The sequence below is a fragment of the Macadamia integrifolia genome, chromosome 13 (genome assembly GCF_013358625.1).
Source record: "Macadamia integrifolia cultivar HAES 741 chromosome 13, SCU_Mint_v3, whole genome shotgun sequence".
Taxonomy (NCBI): Eukaryota; Viridiplantae; Streptophyta; class Magnoliopsida; order Proteales; family Proteaceae; genus Macadamia; species Macadamia integrifolia.
In genome coordinates, this window is record NC_056569.1 from 20,492,349 (window position 1) to 20,500,818 (window position 8,470).

At 37.5% G+C, this 8,470-nt stretch overlaps 1 long non-coding RNA gene across 1 annotated transcript; it reads left to right on the forward strand.

Annotated features, from left to right (window-relative positions):
• Positions 1-242: 242 nt before the first annotated feature.
• LOC122058726 lies at positions 243-7,618 on the forward strand. The gene is made up of 2 exons (XR_006133887.1): positions 243-411; positions 7,293-7,618. It is a non-coding gene; the product is annotated as an uncharacterized LOC122058726 (long non-coding RNA).
• The last annotated feature ends 852 nt before the right edge of the window (positions 7,619-8,470 follow it).

The following is an 8,470-nucleotide window of genomic DNA, read 5'->3' on the forward strand; positions in this document are numbered from 1 at the left end:
TATGACCCCCGAAAGTCGACTCCAAAATTCGGTATCAGATTCCAATCCGAGCAACCAAAGGGTGCCACATGGCGCCCAAACCCCTTTGCCCAAAAGCAAGCCTTAGTGGACAATTCTCTCTAGTTTTTTAATCCCACATCGGAAATATAAGAGAATTGTCCCAAGTCCCAAGGCTATAAGAATAGCCCTTCCTCTCTTCCTAATGGGGGGGAAAAAAATTTGAGAGAAGGAATATGGCCCCATGAAGGTTTTGCTAATTCCCTCTCTATAAATAAAGATTCCCTCCAAGTAAAAAATTTTTTGAATGTGTAATTCTTCCTTGAGCCGGGAGACCTAGTCCGGTTCGATTCAATTTCGGGCTTGAAGCACAAGGGCTATCTCCCCTTGTTTCTTGATTAAAGCCGGGTTAAGGTATTTATTTATTTTTTTCTCCCAATAGCGATTTAGAATTAGTTTAATATATTAGTTTCTAATTTATTAATAATTGATTTATTTAGATTAATTATGTTTAATTAGTTTCAGTTTGGTTCAATACGGTTTATTAGATGTGAATTGATCTATTCCGGTCCAATTAAAGGTATTTAGGTTTAATTGATTCTTTTAGATTAATTAGGTTTAATTGGTTTTTTTTATTTAACATGTTTACTTAAGTAGATTAATTTGGTTTAGTTTTTTTCTTTAAATTGTTTTTTGTTCTTTTAATCTAGACCCTTAGATTAGGATCTCAACCCTAACCTAATACCCATCTTCCTCTCTTCCATCTTTCTTCTCCAGCTGCCCCTCTCCACTCCTTTCTTCTCCTTTTTCTTCTTCTTCTTCTTCTTTTTCTTCCTCTCTTCCATCAGTCTCCCTCTCAATTGCTCACAACATCACCGATATGCTCTCTGGTATGCCGGAGTACAGCCTCTTCAACAGCTTTGACTTCCGCCGACAAAAATCACCAGTCAAGAAGCCTACTGCCAATCCCGTGGCTGCTCAAAATTCGATCGCCCGATCTGTTGTCACTAGCCATACATCCGACAATGAAGATGATGACGAGTCTGGTACAGAATCCGGTTCTGATTCTGAACCTTCACCAGAAAAGTCTGGTCGCCCCTCTCCACTCCCTTTTTCTTCCTCTTCTATTCCTCCTAACCGAACTCAACCTCTCCTCCTTCTCTTCTTCTTCTCTTCTTCTTTTTCCTCTTCTTCTTCCCTGCTGCTGCAACCCTTAAACAACAGCAGCAGACCCTCTCTTCTCCCTTTCCTTCTTCTTCTTCCCTGTAGCAAAAAACCAGTCCCACCTTTCTTCTTCTTCTTCTTTTTCTCTTCTTCTTCCCTGCTGCTGCAACCGAACCTGCAGCTTCTTCTCCTTCTCTCATTCTTCTTCTTTCCCTTGCTGAAACCTAAACCTGCAACCCATCTTCTTCACACCTTTTACCTCTCACCCTTCTCTTTCTTCTTATACTTCTTCTGCTTAACTGAGCCCAGTCGCCCCACACAACACCCTCTCCATTGTTTGTTTTTTTATGGCTCCATGTTCTTCTTTCTTTTTTTTTTCTTTCTTTGTTCCTTCTCTCTGAATCAAAAACAGAACAATCCTTCTGCATTTTTTTGTTTTTCTTCATTATAGCCTTAATTGTTCATTGTGGATTAAATGATTTTGATAAGTTGTCCCTTTTTTTTTTTTTCTTTTGCTTTCTAAAATCTTTCCAGGGATCTCAAATTTCTCTAATTTTGGGTCCTAAAATCAAATGATTTTATTTTTTTGTTTTCTTTTCTCTCTTAATAACATATGGGATGTAGTTTAGGGCGTGTGTAGTTTAGGACGGGCGTGGTTGGCCCCTCAAACCGGCTCGTAGTATTAGGTGCGTATGGGGGATTTGGGTTTTCCTACTATCTCCTATCTTTTGTACTCCAACATTCACTTGCATTAGTGTCAAGGATTAAAGTATCGGTATCGGTCGTCGTATCGGTCGGCCAAAATTAAGATACGTATCAGAGGGTATCGTATCGTTTCGGAGATACACTAAGATATGCTAAAGATACGCGCATAAATGGATAGGAAACACTTTTTTATACACTTTTGCATAAAAAAATAGTTAAAAAAAGTTATATATAACATGTATTATGCATAAACAGTAACTTGAGAGTATCGCACTAAGAATCCAAGGTTTGTAATTGTCCCATAAATGTAAAATCCTTGTTCCCAACCTTGATTTCTACTTTAGTTAGAGAGAAAAATGGTTGGCAGCAATTTTGGAACAAAAACACCTCAAAAAATTGTGTTTTTCTAAAAAATTACCCATTTTGGCCATTTTATGACCGTATCGGTACGTATCAGTGTGTATCGGTCGATACATATCAATACGCATCGATACATACCGATACGTACCGATACATACAGAAACGTACATTTCACTTCAATTTTGAATTTTTCATAGAGTATTGGTACGTATCGGTGAGTATCGGTGCGTATCGGTGGTGTATCGGTGCGTATCGGTGCGTATCGTAGGATACGTATCGATACATAAGGGTTTTAAATTTTTCATGTATCGTATCGGTATGTATCGTGTCGATGCCTACCGATATGGATGCATATCGGCCGATACGGCACGATACGCACCGATACTTAAAATCATGATTAGTGTAGTACTAATTTAGATTAATTAAAGTAACTTAATTAACTTAATTAGTCATTTCGACTGTTGTTTATTTAATTGTGGTTAATTTATTTAGTTTTCTTTTATCACTGCATTTGATTTCTTCATTCAATTCAATTTATTAAATTTGTGTAATTACAAATCTTTTTCCCACTAGTAGTTCGTTTATTTTAATCAATCAATTAATTAGTTATTTAATGTAGGATAATTAACTAGATTAATTAGTTAAAAGATTCTCTTCTCATTAGCTTAACTAGGGTTTTGAAAATGTTTAACTCATCTTAGGATTAGCTCAAGGTAAACATAATTAGTGCAATTAGGTTTCATAATTAGTTTAATTAAACCGTAGGTTTAGTTTAATCCTCCTACACTAGATTAGGTATATTAGTAAAAATGCATTCATTTAATGTAATTAATCCGTTTCACTTTTATAAATTAATTAGGCCCCATTTAATTTATAAATCTTTTTACCAATTTGATTAAGTAGGATTGCAATAATTTATTTCACAAATTACTAGGGATTAGGATTAATCATTTTAATTAATTCAATTTAGGATCTCACAAATTCATTGATCATCCATCTAGGTCAGGCTCAATTAATCGAATTAGTTTAATTTAGGGTTTCATAAGTTGCTAAACTAATCCTAGGTTTAGACTTACTTAATTAGCTTAATCTAAGACTCATAATTCGTTGATTAAATCATTTAGGTTTTTTTTAATTTTAATTAGCGTAATCATTTCATTATTTGCATCATAACCTAGCTAGCACAATTTAGACACTTGGTTTAGGGTTTTCACATGTCATGCTTAGATACCTAGTTTAGGGTTTTCAATGACCTAGATTTAGGACTAGTTAGTAGGGTACAAACAAACTTTGGTCAAACAAAAAGAGACCGGCCTTAGGGTCGGGCAGACTAGGTGCCTAACACCTTCCCAGTCTGTCACTTGACACTTGTCTAGAATCTTGGTGCAAACCAGCCTTATCCATCAGAGTCATTAGTCTCTCTCCCTTGATTGGGGGAGACATTTATGGGTCCTATACCCTTTCTAGGTGGTGACTCCCTTTTACCCATAACGTATATCCCCCTTGGCATTTGATGACCAGGGGATAACATCTCATCTCATTAGGGTCGAACCCTAGCGTGTGTACTTGCGCTATGCGCCATATCGCGATCCCGGGGCGGAGGTCCATGATACCTACAATATGATAGAACATCATCATCATTTGAGCAATATAATAAAACATGTAAAAATCCACACATGTGAGTAATTCTAAAATAAATAAACATTCCCAAAATAAAAGCAACCATCCCTCACTTTAATTAGGTTTGTGCTGATTAGGGTTCAAGTATGGCCACCAATCGTTCGATTCAATTCTAGCCTCAGGGTACGTGTGCATCATTGTCTTAGGCACAAAGGCATGGTTTTAAGTATCTCCGATACCGATACGATACCCTCCGATACGTATCTTAAATTTAGTCGGTCGATACGATACACACCGATACGATACATTGAATTTTTTAAATCATTTCATATCGATATATATCCTACAATACATACCGATATGCATCAATACACCACTAATACACATCGATACGATATGACATGCCTCGATACGACTCTATGAAAAATATAAAATTGAGGTAAATGTACGTTTCTGTATGTATTGGTACGTATCGGTGAGTATCGGTATGTATCGATCGGTACGTATCAGTATATATTAGCACGTATCGGTGAGTATCGATATATATCGGTACGTATCGATGAGTATCGATACGTATCGGCGCTACGGTCATATAATGGCCAATATGGGTAATTTTTCAGAAAAAAAAAGATTTTTTGAAGGGTTTTTGTTCCAAAGTTGTTGTCAACCATATTTCTCTCTAACTAAAGTGGAAATCAAGGTTGGGAACAAGGATTTTACATTTATGGAACAACTACAGACCTTGAATTCTTAGTACGATACTCTCAATTTAGTGTTTATGCATAATACATGTTATCAATGGCTTTTTTTAACAAATTATTTATGCAAAAGTATTTAAAAAAATGTTTCCTATCCATTTATGTGTGTATCTTTAGCGTATCTTAGTGTATCTCCGATACGATACGATACCCTCCGATACGTATCTTAATTTTGACCGACCGACCGATACGGCGACCGATAATGATACTTTAATCCTTGCACAAAGGTAATCGAATGTCAATACGTGTCGAAAACATCAGGAGGGACCCACATAGGTCATCCCCAAAGGGTACAGACAAAGTCCCACAGTGACAGTATTGTCACTAGAAACAGTTATTGTCCACCAAAAATAGTGATGTTTCCGGTGGACATAACAGAGAGGTCCTAAGACTTCTCATGTTCACCAAAAATAGTCACCGAAAATAGACCCAGTGTTTTTGGTGGCTTGTTTTCACTGGCAGTACAGAACTGTCCGTGAGATTTGGGGCTTCCCAGCTCTTGCCCGATCATCGGGATTTGTTCCATGGAGTTTGTGGGGGATATTCCTTGCATCATTCTTAGCCATCAAAATCCTGATTCCACCGAGCCTTTTGGAGATACATCGATCAAATGATCTAAAATCTAAGTGGTCATTTGGTTAATCTTGTTGTTGGAGCTCACTGGACTTGGTTTGAGCTCGGTAATAGCACCGAGGAGACGAAATACGCAATCCCCGATCTCTAGAAGGTATATGGGTCAAGATTCTACCTATACTTAGCTTAGCCTAGTTCAAAATGAAGAGAGAGAGAGTGGCATGACAGGTTGCACTAGCCCCCGGCAAGGATTCTGACAACGATGCGGCAGCCGGGAGCAAAGGTGAGTCCTTCCCTATTCTTCTTCCTTTCTCTCCTCCTTCTCCTCTCCCACATTTGTACACAAGTGAGAAATGAGGAAATGAATTCCTCATTTCCACTTATATGGTAAGTTAGTCCTTAGGGCCTGTTTTGTTCGGTCCTAGTTTGGTCCAAATGGATTAATCCGACTTTCGGGGCATGTGGACCCGACTACTTCAGTTCGTAAGGTGCTCATGTCATGAGGAAGGTGTGGGGGAGGATTTGGAATCATTCGGGGTTGTCTACGATGCTGGCGGCAGGACCCACGAGCATCAAAACCCAACCAACAGCCTAAGTGGCTAGTAAAAATAGCTAACGGAAACAAGCCTAGACTGTTTTCAGTGGGTTATTTCCGGTGGTCAAGACAGGCTGTCTTGACTGCTTGCTGTCCACTAGTTGGTCTCACATGGGTAGTTTCCCTAGGTTGTGTTTATGGTCTTTCGACAATTTTGGAGTGTGCCAGGATTCAGGTGTGGGGTGTCAGATCACTTACCGTCTGGGATCGGAAGGTACGAATCCCCTCCAGTTGGACTGGAAATCAATACACGAACATGTGGAGTCATATCTTCCCCTTTGGCAATGGGCAGCTGTGAGCCAAAACCCAATGGTACTTCCCACCTCCGATCAGAGACCTATCACAACAGTTCAAATTAGACCGGGTTAGGGCACGGGTGTAACACATTCTCTCTCCCTCTCTCTCTCTCTCTCTCGCACTTTCCTTCTCATTTTGGAGATCTAACCCTTGAACCTTCCCCAACCATAGATGACGAAACTAGACACGATGGTCATTCTCTCTCTCCTCAATTTCTGTTCTTTTGGAATCCTAGGTCGTACCTCAAATGAGATGATCGATCCATTATCTTCCTCGCAAAGCGTCTTCTTCTACAACTCATGCCAATCCAGTCGCTTCCCCATTCTTATTCTACAACTCAGGCCTTTCCACTCACCAATACCATCCATCAGTCTCCCACTTTGTTCTAGTAGTAGAACTTAGTGCAAGCCAATTCAATAGTATTCAATGCTTGGTGCTTGTCGAAGGTTTGTGTCTCTCTTTAACCCCTTCCCTCCTCACATGTTTGTGTGTATTTTTTAAGGCTGAATTGATTTGGAAAAAGTTTGACGAACACAAGCCTTTTAAGTATACATTCCTTTCCTCTAAAGGATTCAAGTCTATCTCTCTCAGCTTCTGCAAAATCTATCTGTGATTGAGGGTTTTCGAATTCAGGTTGTCTCTTTCTCTCTCCATGTCTATCTCTCACGTCTCTTCCTCATCCCTCTCTCTCTCATAGATTCTTCCCTATTTGCTTAGAGTTAAAATTCTAACCGAAAAAGTTTCCAGTGGCTGCAAAGATGAAAGATTTTGGTAATATCATCTCTTCAGTGCTTGAAGTCTCTCTTCAATCTCATTGCGACTTGGTAGAGGACTGCGATATCACTCATTGTAAGGTTAGGGATTATATAACTTGCTTGTTGATATTTGTGCATTCTATTGATAGTTGTCTTACTTGATTAATACATGTAGCAATACTTGGTTTCTTACAAAATTTATTTAGATGGCAAGTACAAGAAAAGATGAAGAGGTTCCATGGGTAAGAATTGTTGGATTAACATACATCCCTATATATGACATGATATACAAAAATCTATTCTTATTTGAATCTGAAAATTATACTTGATGATTTTGAATTGTCAGTTAAATGTAATGCATTTTTGTTACTATTGTTTTGGGTAGTTCAGCTATGATTTTGATATAATTTATATGATATTTCTTTTGTTTTTAATCCAATTGGTTCTGCATTGACTTTGTTCTTCCAGCTTGAACCATTCTCTAATCTGCTTCTAACGTGAGGTTGAAGGTGAATCAAAATGTTAGGTGATTGGAATTCGTAGATTCTAAATATGTAAAACTGAAAAACTTCATTTATGTTCTTAGAGAGAATGACCATGCATGATAGATTTATTGATTGACCATAAGTTGTCGTGGTCATGTAAATTTGCTTAAATGATACATACATGATTAAGAATCCTATTCATACTGACTCATCTTCTTTGCTTAAGAACCGAATTTCATGCGACATACAAATGTAACTCTTCTTTGACCTTTTTAAATAGGACATTGGGTATTCAAATCTCTTAAATCCTTCTCCTAATTGTGGGCTTGGCAAGTTTCTACACTGTAGTTCAACACCTTTCATTGGCTCATATACATGTTATGGAGTTGACGTATTCTGATTATTGCTTTTTCTATTTCTTTCTGTTTGTGGATAGTTGCAAACTCCCAGCTTTGTTCCACCACTAATTTATGCTTTCATGGGAAACTTGAGAGAGATTGCAAATAGGGAGAGATCATCAAAACAGATTTCCGAATTTGCATGGAAAATATGAAGGTCGTCATAGGAATATATACCACCTTATTTATATAATTAAAAAAACATTTATCCTTAGCAACAACTATATGCCACATTACTACTGGAAAGAGCCGCAAGCTCTATAAGTTGGGTCAGAGTGCTGAAGACTGAGAAAATAGTCATTAGTTCTCTCTCTCACCCCATAAGATCACACGTGAATATTTACTAGTATATATATATATATATATATATATGTAATACGTAAAGAGGAACAATTAAAGCAGCAGAAGGGCATCATATGGATGTTAAAAAAAGCTAGGAAACTAGCTGAATTATATCCGTTTTATCCTTCAAAATACCATTATCTTAATTTTTTTGGATCATTTATCCCCCCTTATTGTCATTGAATAATTTTCATAACCTCAATCCAAAATCGAATCAAATCAGTTTTTGTTTCTATATTCAATTTATGTATGGTCTTGGTAATTCAGTACAAAATTGGGTTTATGTGGCATAACCTGTTGAAACAAGTAAATGGGGGACTAAATTATATAAGTTACAATCCCATAATGTTAAATCTGATATCTTTCAAGTTTAAACCCTTTTGACACAATTCAACAAATAAACCCACCATAGGTAATTCAC